Source organism: Rhinoraja longicauda, chromosome 12, assembly GCF_053455715.1.
Source record: "Rhinoraja longicauda isolate Sanriku21f chromosome 12, sRhiLon1.1, whole genome shotgun sequence".
NCBI lineage: Eukaryota > Metazoa > Chordata > Chondrichthyes > Rajiformes > Arhynchobatidae > Rhinoraja > Rhinoraja longicauda.
In genome coordinates this window covers 14,451,797-14,465,325 of record NC_135964.1, presented here as the reverse complement: position 1 = coordinate 14,465,325, position 13,529 = coordinate 14,451,797, and positions in this window count along the sequence as shown.

The window sequence follows — 13,529 nt, the reverse complement described above, 5'->3', positions numbered from 1 at the left end:
GGAGGTACCGGGACAAGATGGCGTCACAGATGGAGCAGCAGGACACCAGGCGCCTTTGGCAGGGGCTACGGACTATAACTAGCTACTGGTCCAGCACCCCCTCAACCGGAAGTGCCGGCTCCTCCTTAGCTGATGACCTGAACACTTTTTATGCACGGTTTGAGACGGGTAACACCACCAGCTCGCCGTCTAAAAACAGCACTGAAGGGGCGCTGGCTAGCGAGGCTGGAGGGGGATCCACCGCCGGGGATGTGCACACATTCTCGGTGTCCGAGCATGAGGTGAGGTGGGCTCTGACGCGTGTGAACACGAGGAAAGCTGGAGGCCCAGATGGTATATCTGGGCGAGTACTAAAGTCTTGTGCTACTCAGCTTGCTCCAGTGCTCACCACAATATTCAACCTCTCCTTGGCAAAGTCCGTGGTCCCTGCATGCTTCAAAAGATCCATCATTGTACCGGTGCCAAAGAATGCCTCTCCAGCGTGTTTAAATGACTACCGACCGGTGGCCCTCACCTCGGTTGTCATGAAATGCTTTGAGAGGCTAGTCAAGAAGCACATCTGCGCCCTCCTTCCTCGCAACATGGACCCACTACAGTTCGCATACCCTCCGAACAGGTCCACGGATGATGCGGTCTCCCAGGTTCTACACACTGCTCTCTCTCATCTGGACAGCCAGGGGGGCTATGTGAGGATGCTGTTCATTGACTTTAGTTCAGCATTCAACACAATAGTCTCCAGCAGACTGGTTGAAAAGCTGCTGGAACTGGGGCTTAGCACCCCTCTGTGTGCCTGGGTCCTGGACTTTCTCACTGCCAGGCCCCAAGTGGTCAGGATGGGGGAACACATATCTAGCTCCCTCACCCTGAACATAGGATCCCCCCAGGGCTGCGTCCTTAGCCCCCTACTGTACTCCCTGTACACACATGACTGTGGGGCCAGGTTCAGCTCAAACTCCATCATCAAGTTTGCTGATGACACTGTGGTGGTGGGCCGGATCTCCAACAACGATGAGAAGGCCTACCGGGAGGAGGTGGCTGATCTGGCACTCTGGTGTCAGGACAATAGCCTCCTCTTGAATGTCACTAAAACAAAGGAGCTGATTGTGGACTTCAGAAGGGCTAAACATCCAAGGACGTACACGCCACTGGAGATAAATGGGTCTATTGTGGATAGGGTGAGCAGTTTTAAATACTTGGGAGTCCGCATCGCAGAGGATCTGACGTGGGCAACGCACATTGCCGCACTGGTGGGTAAGGTTAAGCAGCGCCTTTACCACCTTAGACAACTGAGGAAATTCAGAGTGTCTCTGAGGATCCTTCATTGCTTCTACTCTGGGGCTGTAGAGAGCATCCTGTCCGGCAACATTACAGTCTGGTTTGGGAACAGCTCTGCCCAGGACAGGATGGCCCTGCAGAGAGTAGTGCGTTCGGCAGAACGCACCATGGGAACTACACTCGTCCCCCTGCAGGACCTATACATCAGGAGGTGCAGATCCAGAGCAAGCAAGATCGTGAGGGACCCCTGCCACCCCAGTAACGGACTGTTCCAGATGCTACGATCAGGCAAACGCCTCCGCTGTCACGCTGTGAAAACGGAGAGGATGAGACGGAGCTTCTTCCCACAGGCCATCAGGACTGTCAACTTTTATAACCCCAGAGACTAAATTTTTGTCGACACTAATAGTAACTTATTAACTTTATTTATATGCTGTAACTGTAATTCTTTTTGTGCACAACCCGCAGGCATTGCCACTTTCATTTCACTGCACATCGTATATGTGTATGTGACAAATAAATTTGACTTGACTTGACTTGACTTGATGATCCCCTCTCATCCTTCTAAACTCCAGTGAATACAAGCCCAGTCTTTCCAATCTTTCCTCATATGACAGTCCCGCCATCTCGAGGATTAACCTCGTGAACTTACGCTGCACTGCCTCAATAGCAAGGATGTCCTTCCTCAAATTAGGAGACCAAAACTGCTCACAATACTCCAGATGTGGTCTCACCGGGGCCCTGTACAACTGCAGAAGGACCTCTTTACTCCTAAACTCAAATCCTCTCGTTTTGAAGGCCAACATGCCATTAGCTTTCTTCACTGCCTGCTGTACCTGCATGTTTACTTTCAGTGACTAGTGTACAAGGACACCCAGGTCTCGTTGCACTTCCTCTTCTGCTAATCTGACACCATTGATATGATAATCTGCCTCCTTGTTTTTGCCGCCAAAGTGGATAACCTCACATTTATCTACATTATACTACATTATCTTTCTGTTTAATGATCAGCAGACATCTAACAAGGTCCCAAACTGCTGGAGTAACTCAGCAGGTCAGGCAGCATCTGTGTAGAACATGGACAGGAGATGTTTTGGGTCGGAACCCATCTTCAGATGTTTCTACATTTAGCAAGGTGTTCCGTTGCGATGGCAACAAAGGGAGAAGCAGCAACATTACCGTGTGGGACAAGTTGGGACCTGAGAAGCGGGGTAACTGGAAGCCATTTTTGATGCTGAACAAGCAATTTCTCAGCCATGCTACAGTGATGGGTCCCCACAAAGGGGTGGAAATTATGTTATAAGGAAATATTTAAGGAGATGTATCCTTCTCACACTCACATCTGCAAACTTATAAGTATTATATTTGGTTGTGTACTTGAGTAATTGCTAGATACTAGAATATAGAAGAGTACATGTAGAATAATGATTGTTATAAGGAGATACATAAGGAGACACAAGGAACTGGCACTAGGAGCAGCACAGTGGCGCAGCGGTACAGCATCAGAGTTCTGGGTTCGATCCTGACTATTGATGCTCTCTGCCCAGACTTTGGTACATTCTCCCTGTGACCATATGAATTTTCTCCAGGTGCTCTCGTTTCAAGGGAATATGTAATCAAGGGATATGGGTGAAAGGCGGGAAAGGGGTACTGATTTTGGATGATCAGCCATGATCATATTGAATGGCGGTGCTGGTTCAAAGAGACGACTGGCCTACTCCTGCACCTATTTTCTATGTTTCTATATTTCTTCCCACATCCCCAAAACGTGCAGGTTTTTCGGTTAATTTGCTTGTGTAAATTGTCCCTAGTGTGTAGGATAGTGTTACTGTACAGGGTGATTGCTGGTCGGTGCAGACTCTGTGGGGCAAAGGGCTTGTTTTCACGCTGTATTCCTAAAGTCTAAAACTGCAGATGCTGGTTTACAATAAAAGATACAAAGTGCTGGAGTAACTCATTGTGTCAGGCAGCATCTCTGGAGAACATGGACAGGCGACATTTTGTTCGGGACCTTTGTTCAGACTGATTGTAGTAGAGGGGGGGAAAGCTGGAAAAGAGGTGGGCCGGGGCAAAGCCTGACAAGTGATAGGTGGATACGTGATTGGCAAATGGGTGGAGTAAGTGACAAAGACTAGAGGTTTGAATTTTGTTTAGTCAAGCTACATTGTTTAGGCAGACTATATCCCAAAGCTGAAGTTATCTATTATTACTCATTTGTAAATGCATCTAAAGTTACAAATCTCCTTAATATTTATTGAACATAACCAAACTTGCTGATAATCGAGCACATTTTGTTCCCCCTCTTTCTTGTCATCGCTTCACCCTGGTACGTGCACAATTCTCCCACTATTCAGTTCCCTTTTTCAGTTCCTGTAGAGCTGTAGATGTTGTGTACATGGACTTCAGTAAGGCATTCGACAAGGTTCCACATGGTAGTCTCTTCTGGAAGGTTAGATCGCATGGGATCCAAGGAGAGATAGCCGAATGGATAACAAATTGGCTCCATGGAAGGAAGCAGAGGGTGATAGTGGAAGGTTGCTTCTCAGACTGGAGGCCTGTGACTAGTGGCGTGCCTCACGGTTTGGTGTTGGGCCCGTTACTGTTTGTCATCTACATCAATCATTTGGATGAGAACATACAGGGCAAGATTAGCAAGTTTGCTGATGAAACAAAAGTGAGTGGTTTTGTAGATAATGAAAATGGTTGTGAAAGATTGCAGCAGGATCTGGATCAATTGGCCAGATGGGCGGAGGAACGGTTGATGGAATTTAATACAGAGAAATGTGAGGTGTTGCATTTTGGGACATCGAACAAGGGCAGGACCTACACAGTAAATGGCAGGCCTCTGGGCAGTGTTGTAGAGCCGAGGGATCTAGGAGTACAGGTGTATGGTTCCTTGAAGGTCGAGTCACAGGTAGATAAGGTAGTCAAAAAGGCTTTTGCCATTTTCGCCTTCATCAGTCAGAGTATTGGGTATAGAAGTTGGGAGGACTTGTTGCAGATGTATAAGACGTTGGTGAGACTGCATTTAGACTATTATGTTCGGTTCTGGGCACCATGTGAAAGGAAAGATATTGTCAAGTTTGAAAGGCTTTAGTAAAGATTTACGAGGGTGTTGCCAGGACTCGAAGGTGTGAGCTATAGGGAGAGGTTGAGTAGGCTGGGACTCTATTCCATGGACCACAGGAGGATGAGGGAACTTATAGAGGTATACAAAATTATGAGAGGAATAGATCACATAGATGCACAGAGTTTGCCCAGAGTAGGGGAATCGAGGATCAGAGGACATAGGTTCAAGGTGAAGGGGAAAAGATTTAATAGGAATCCGAGGGGTAGCTTTTTCACACAAAGGGTGATGGGTGTATGGAACAAGCTGCCAGAGGGTGTAGTTGAGGCTGGGACTATCCAATCGTTTAAGAAACAGTTAGACAGGTACATGGATAGATTCATTCACAAAATGCTGGAGTAACTCAGCAGGTCAGGCAGCATCTCGGGAGAGAAGGAATGGGTGACGTTTCGGGTCGAGACCGTTCTATAGGACAGGTTTGCAAGGATATGGACCAAGCACAGGCAAGTGGGACTGGTGTAGCTGGGACATTGTTGGCTGGTGTGGGCAAGTTGGGCCGAAGGGCCTGTTTCCACACTGTATCACTCTGTGACTCTATGACTTATTCCTTCTCCCCAGAGATACTGCCTGTCCCGCTGAGTTACTCCAGCATTTTATATCTATCATCAGTAAACCAGCATCAGCATTTCCTTCCTGCACATAAGAATATTCATTGTGTGAGAACAACGAAGAGATAAAGGTGAGGAACGATTCGATGAATGGGAAACCAAAATCACCAGATATTTGAAGATATCTCTCTAGCTTGGCTTTCTCCGCCCGCTTTCACCTCGTGGGTAGGATGGTGTTAATGTGCGGGGATCGCTGGTCAGTGCGGACGGTGGGTGAATGGTCTGCTTCCGTGCTGTATCTCTCTCAACTAAACTAAACATCTCTTTTACAGCTTTGTCTCCCCCACCCCCTCACTCTGATCAGTCTGAAGAAGGGTACATGTGACAATGAAATACTCTTGACTCTGAATCGCTTGCTGTGATGGAGGGCATAAATTTAAGATAAAGTACCACTGTTTTGTGAGCTTCAGTAAAATACAAAGTGCTGGAGGAACTCAACAGGCTAGGCAGCATCTGTGGTGGGAATAGAGAGACGACTCCAGTCTGAAGAAGGGACTCGACCTGAAACATCGCCTGTCCATTCCCTCCACAGATACTGCCTGAACCACTGAGTTCCTCCAGCACTTTGTGTTTTGTTCCAGATTCCAGCATCTGCTGTTCCATGTGACTCCATTCTCAACATTCCTAAAATGTGTGAGTGCCAAAAATGTTTCAAAAAGTATTTCAAAAATGTTCATACCTTTATGAACGTACAAATGTTCTATTTCCACTGTTTTATGTCAAAAAGTGCTACCTGATTTCACTCTTAAATGACAACCTTAATCATATTGCTGAGTTTGAAAGCATTTTTTTCTCTGTTTACTAGATCAAAATCCTTGACCTTCGACCTTGAAAACTCATGTACATGAGATTTATGCAACTCTGTCTGCAGAATTTAATCATTAAAAGATTAAAAGAACCATGAGATAAATAATTACTTAGAGGATGACTGAAATGTGAAACTTTGGGCAAATGAAAATCAAGAGAGAGTCAAGATTGTTTAAATATCATATGTACCATAGAATCATAGTCATACAGCATGGAAACAGGCCCTTCGGCCCACCTTTCCCACACCAACCAACATGACCTACAAGCGTGCGTTTGGCTCATATCCCTCTAAATCAGTCCTGTCCATGTACCTGTCTAAAAGTTTCTTAAACGATGGGATAGTACCTGCCTCAACTACCTCCTCTGGCAGCTCATTCCATTAATCCACCACCCTTTGTGTAAAACAAGTTATCCCTCAGGTTACTTAGCTTAGCTTAGCTTAGCTTAGATACGGTGCAGAAACAGGCCCTTCAGTCTACCGACCAGCGATCCCCGTACACTAGCACTATCCTACCCACTCTGGACAATTTGCAATCTTTACCGAAGTCTTTGACCGTACGTCTTTGGAATGTGGAAGGAAACCGAATCACCCTGGAAATTACATGCAGTCACAAGAACATATAAACTCCCTACAGACAGCACCATGGTCAGGATCGAACCTGGGTCTCTGTCGCTGTAAGGCAGCAACTCTACTGCTGTGCCACATTGCCGCCCTGTTAAATCTCCCCCCCCCCCCCACCTTAAACCTATGTTCTCTGGTTCTCGATTCCCCTACTCTGGGCAAGAAACTGCATTTACCCAATCTATTCTTCATGATTTTATGCACCTCTATAAGATCACTCCTCGCCCTCCTGCCCTCCAAGGAGTCCTAGCCTGCTCAACCTCTCCTTAAAGCTCAGGCCCTCGAGTCCAAGCAACATTTTTGTAAATTTGTAAATCTTCTCATCACCCTTTCCAGCTTGACAAAATTTTTCCTATAACAAAGTGCCCAAAACTAAACACAATATTCTAAATGTGACCTTGCCAACGTCTTACATAATTGCAACATGGGACAATAGAATTCCAACAACAGAATAATTAAATTCTTACTTGCAGCAGTATAACAGGCCTGTAAACACAGTCCACATAATGTTTAATAATAAGCAAACATTTAATAAATCAATAACCACAATACTAGTGCAAAAGAACCCACTACAAGTCCTTAATGCAGCGAAGATAGTCTATAGAGTATCGTGGCGGCACGGTGGCGCAGCGGTAGAGTTGTTGCCTTACAGCGAATGCAGCGCCGGAGACTCAGGTTCGATCCTGACTACGGGCGCCGTCTGTACGGAGTTTGTACGTTCTCCTCGTGACTTGCGTGGGTTTTCTCCGAGATCTTCGGTTTCCTCCCACACTCCAAAGACGTACAGGTATGTAGGTTAATTGACTGGGTAAATGTAAAAATTGTCCCTAGTGGGTGTAGGATAGTGTTAATGTGGGGGGATCGCTGGGCGGCGCAGACCCGGTGGGCCGAAGGGTCTTTATCTCTAAATCTAAAAATCTAAATCTAGAAGCTCATAGTTGCTGAGGTCAGTGTTGTGCAGTGTTCAAGAGCCTGATGATTGTTGTGAAGAAGCTGTTCCTGAACCTGGAGGTCACAGTTTACAGACTCCCACCTTCTTGATGGCAGGAGTGAAATGAGAGTGTGGCCAGGGTGGTGTGGGTCTTTGATAATACGGGCTGCCTTTTAGAGATACTGCCTCCTGTTGATCTCTTCTATTGTGGGGAAGTCAGTACCCGTGATGGATTGGGCAGTGTCAATGACCAGAGCTCAGAAGCAGAAGAAAATCAATATCAAAATATAACAAGAAAAAAGTAAGAATTCTGGAAATCTGAAATAAAAACAGAAAATGCAAGAAAAACTTGGCAGATCGGGAGCATCTGTGGCAAGGGAAACTGCTTACATTTCAGGTCGAATCTGAAATGTAACTATTTCTCTTCCCACAGATGTTGCCTGATCTGCTGAGTATTTCCAACATTTTCTGTTTATATTTTACTTTTGGTGCAATGCGTTGAAGGGAAATTGGACATTTGCTTGAACTGGAGGAAAATTATAAGATAGGTGGACAGAGGTTGGAACGGACGGGTTTTAAGGAGATTTATAATCCAGCTAAAGATAGACACAGAGTGCTGAAGTAACTCAGCGGATCAGGCAGCATCTCTGGAGATAATGCATGGGTGATGTTTTGGATCGGGACCCTTCTTCAGACGGTCCGGTTGACACACAACCCTTTTCCCAGGGTGGAAATCTGTTCTAGTGTACTCATCTCTGGATGTGTCTGAAGAAGGGTCTCGACCCGAAACATCACCCATTCCCTCTCTCCTAGATGCTGCCTGACCTGCTGAGTTACTCCAGCATTTTGTGATACTGGATGGAACGGTCAAACTCTAGAGGCCACAGCTTTAAGGTGACAGGAGCAAAGTTTAAAGGAGATGTGTGGGGCAAGTTTTTTTTACACAGTGGGTGTTGAGTTCCTGGAACATGCTGACAGGGATGGTGGTGTATAAGAGGCTTTTAGACAGGCACATGGACATGCAAGGAACGGAGGGACATGGATCAGGCGCAGGCAGAGGAGGTTAGTTGATCTTGGCATCATGTTGGGCATAGACATTGTGGGCCATATGGCCTGTTCCTAGTGCTGTACTGTTCTATGTTTATGTTCTATACTCTGTGACCAGAGTAAATCCTTTCATCAAACAGTGTGAAGGTGCAAATGAGAATTGGACTGTGAAGCGCACAAATAAATACACAAAATGGTGGGATCTTCACCATATCTGCTGAGCTTTTTCTAGCATTGTCTGTTTTTACTTCAGATTTCCAGAATGCTTACTTTTTTTTTGTTTAGGTGAGATGGCACAGATCTCCCAAGTACTCTGATTAGTATGGCTAATATGGCTAGCTGGAATTGAGTTTGTAACATCAGTGGAACCAGCTGACGGGGATGGTGGTGGAGGCAGATGGTGATGAGATTGAATCAATCCATCAATCAGCACAAGTTCCAACAGCCAAAGAAATACATCCCGGAAGAGCGAGCTGAGACACTAACGAAAAACTGAAGGACCTGGTGTGCAACACATCATTAATGAGGGCACAAGGAACTGCAGATGCTGGAATCCAGTGAAACAGAATGTGCTGGAGGAACATTCGGGTCAGGCTGCATCTGTGGAGGGAATGGACACACAGAACTGCAAATGCTGGAACCTACAATAAATGCTGGAACACCACAACTTCCAAATAAGCTCTGAACTACATAGACTTGGGGGCATTGTTTTTCTATTTGCATTTTATATATATATATATATATATATATATATACACGCACACACGCTCACACACACATATATATGTGTGTGTGTGTGTGTGTGTATATACTGACATACACACAAATACATTATATATATATGTGTGTGTGTGTGTGTGAAGACGTTTCACAGAGACTGATGGAGTAACTCAGCAGATCAAGCAGCATATCTTGAGAACATGGATAGGTGACGTTTCATAGAGTGCCAGAGTAATTCAGAGGGTCAGGCAGCATCTCTGGAGAACGTGGATAGGTGACGTTTCATAGAGTACTGGAGTAACTCAGAAGGTCAGGCAGCGTCTCTGGAGAACATGCATAGGTGACGTTTCACAGAGTGCTGGAGTAACTCAGAGGGTCAGGCAGCTTCCCTGGAGAACATGGATAGGTGATGTTTCACAGAGTGCTGGAGTAACTCAGCGGGTCAGGCAGCATCTCGGGAACATGGATAGGTGGCGTTTCACAGAGTGCTGGAGTAACTCAGAGGGTCAGGCAGCTTCCCTGGAGAACATGGATAGGAGATGTTTCACAGAGTGCTGGAGTAACTCAGCGGGTCAGGCAGCATCTCTGGAACATGGATAGGTGGCGTTTCACAGAGTGCTGGAGTAACTCAGAGGGTCAGGCAGCATCTCTGGGAAACATGGATAGGTGATTTTTCACAGAGTGCAGGAGTAAGTCAACGGTTCAGGCAGCATCTCTGGGGAATGTGGATAGGTGATGTTTCGACCTGAAATCTTTGCGTTGAATGACTTTGGCACAAATGATTAAGGTGAACCAATAAGAATAGTCAGACAACGGGTGGCACAGTAGCGTTGAATGGAGTTGCTTTCTCACAGCGCCAGAGACTCGGGTTGTATCCTGACTACGGGTGCTGTCTATATGGAGTTTGTACGTTCTCCCCGTGACCTGCATGGGTTTTCTCTGAGATCTTCGGTTTCCTCCCACACTCCAAAGACGTACAGGTATGTAGGTTAATTGGCTTGGTATAAATATACAATTGTCCCTAGTGTGTAGAGGGTAGTGTTAATGTGTGGGGATCGCTGGACAGTGCAGACTCGGTGGGCCGAAGGGCCCACGCTGTATCTCTAAATTAGACTAAACAGGGCATGGGGAGGGAGTGGGATGGGGATATGATTTTTCTGAAGTACTATGTTTGCGATCGGCACACACATATGTACACATACACACACGCGCATACAAATGCACAGACACCTGTACATACACAGACACTCATACCCACACACTCATACATACACAGGTGCACACACACATACTCACACACACAGACTCACCGCACGCGCACACACACGCACAAATAAGTACACACACACATACGCATACGCAGGTACACACGTACGCACACACACAGACACATGCACATACGCACACACACAGACACACGCACACACACAGACACATACACACACACAATACTCACACATACACGCACGCAGACTTGCTGCACATTCGCAAACACACAGGCATGCATAGACACGCCGCACAGTGCACACAGACACACATGCACATACACAGACACACACATATCTGATGAATTCGCGCTATCACAGAGGTCACATACTGCACGTTCACTCCCTTCCTGACCTCAAATGGACCTTTTGAAATGACAACTTTTGTTGAACAGTCGACAGGGACAGGGTCAGCGATCAGGTTTGGATGATCAGGTTTCACTAACGATTCAGCATCTGCTCATTGATGAGTTGCACAGTCACTATTTTCAATGCTGCCATGTGGGAGGAAGCCGGAGCACCCGGAGAAAACCCACACAGCCACAGGAAGAAAGTACAAGCTACGTACAGACAGTACCCACAGTCAGGATGGAACCCGGGTCTCTGGTGCGGTAAGGCGGTAAGTCTACCGCTGTGCCACTGTGCTGCACTCTACATGGGAGTAATTCAACAAATCTACACACAGCGCTTAACTAAGACACACAGTGCTGGAGTAACTCAGCGGGTCAGGCAGCATCTCTGGAGAACATAGGTAGGTGACATTTCTTCAGTCTGATGAAGGGTCCTGAACTGAATTGCCACCTATCTATGTTCTCCAGAGATGCTGCCTGACCCGCTGAGTTACTCCAACATTTTGTTTTTTATTGTAAACCAGCATCTCCAGATCCTTGTGTCTACACACAGCACTTGCCTAGTATGGTTAAAGATGTTGAAATTCAATTTCTAGACAAAATTACCTTATTGAAATTTACTCCGTTCTTTCTTGTTAATACCATAACTTCACTGAACATCTATATCTATATACTAAAACTCTCTTTTCTTTGTTTGTTTGTTCCTGGACTACAGCCAAAACGGTACACGATAGCGCGACAATTTTAGGCCCACCTTACTCACCGTCGTCCCTTTGGTTTCAGTTTCATTGAAATGGATATTATATTTTTTAAGTTATTCACATTTTAAAGTTTAAATCTATCTCCTGGGAAGGGAGGAGGGAGGGGGAGGGGAAAGGGCAGATGGGAAGTGGGTGGAGGGAGGGGGGTTGGGCAGGGGGAGGGGGAGGAGGAAGGGGGTGGGAAGGGAGAGAGGGGGAAGAGGGTGCTGTACCAATGCAGAGAGGTTTGGGCCCAACGGGTCCACTTGCTCTAGTATATTACTAAAACTCTCATCTTGTATATATGTGGGTTTGTGGATAGATTGGTTCCCGAAATATAGCCAAAACGGTACACGACAGCGCAACAGTTTTAGGCCCACCGTACTCACCATTGCGGTTGTCAACTTCTGTACATCGGCGAGACCAAACGCAGGCTCGGTGATCATTTCGCTCAACACCTTTGCTCAGTCCGCCTTAACCAACCTGATCTCCCGGTGGCTGAGCAACTCCCTCTCCCACTCCCAGTCTGACCTTTCCATCATGGGCCTCCTCCAGTGTCATAGTGAGGCCCACCAGAAATTGGAGGAACAGCACCTCATATTTCGCTTGGGCAGCTTACAGCCCAGCGGTATGAACATTGACTTCTCTAACTTTAGATAGTTCCTCTGTCCCTCTCTTCCCCTCCCCTTCCCAGTTCTCCCACTGTCTTCCTGTCTCCACCTATATCCTTTCTTTGTCCCGCTCCTGACATTAGTCCGAAGAAGGGTCTTGACCCCAAACGTCACCCATTCCTTCTCTCCAAGATGATGCCTGACCTGCTGAGTTACTCCAGCATTTTGTGATACATTGCAGTTCAAATGGTTGTTATATTTTAAAAGTTTTTCACTTTTTGATCTTTAAATCACTTTTTAAACTTTAAAAAAATCACTTGCCGTGCCCAAGAGGGCTGCTGGGGTCGGGACCTGCCCAAGTGACAGGAGTGGCAGCCAATGAGGGTGACAATAGACAATAGACAATAGGTGCAGGAGTAGACCATTCGGCCCTTCGAGCCAGCACCACCATTCAATGTGATCATGGCTGATCATTCTCAATCAGTACCCCGTTCCTGCCTTCAACCCATACTCCGCTATCCTTAAGAGCTCTATCTAGCTCTCTCTTGCATGCATTCAGAGAATTAGCCTCCACTGCCTTCTGAGGCAGAGAATTCCACAGATTTACAACTCTCTGACTGAAAAAGATTTTCCTCATCTCCATTCTAAATGGCCTACCCCTTATTCTTAAATTGTGGCCCCTGGTTCTGGACTCCCCCAAAATTGGGAACATGTTTCCTGCCTCTCACGTGTCCAGCCCCTTAATAATCTTCTATGTTTCGATAAGATCGATATTGGGTGGTGCCCAATATGGCTGCCAGAGGCGGAAACCACCCGAGTGACGGGAGTGGCGGCCAATGGGGGGGGGGGGGGAGGTGAGGAGAGCGGAAGAGGCGGGACCTGTCTGCTGCTCAGCTACTAAAGAACCTTTGCAGGAGTGGCTTGGACCATGGCAGGGCGAGGGCGAGGGCGAGTGGCTCCCTCAGGAGAGGTTTGCACCCAACGGGTCCACCCTTTTCTAATAGTACCATAAAAATGGGATTGTTCTGTACCCCATTAGTTACATCTTGAAAGGCATGTGTGCCCACACCGGCCAACATGTCCCAGCTAAACTAGTCCCACCTGCCTGCATTTGGCCCGTATCCTTCCAAACATGTCCTATCCATGTACATGTCTAACTGTTTCTTAAACATGAGGATAGTCCCAGCCTCAACTACCTCCTCTGGCAGCTTGTTCCATACACCCACCACACTTTGAGTGAAAGTTACATCTCAGCTTCCTATTAAATCTTTTCCCCTTCACCTTAAACCTATGTCCTCTGGTCCTCGATTCACCTACTCCGGGCAAGAGATTCTGTGCATCCACCCGATGTATTCCTCTCATGATTTTATACACTTTCGTGTGTAATAGTGATTTTATGTGCTTCTCCTAAGGCAAATTAAACATA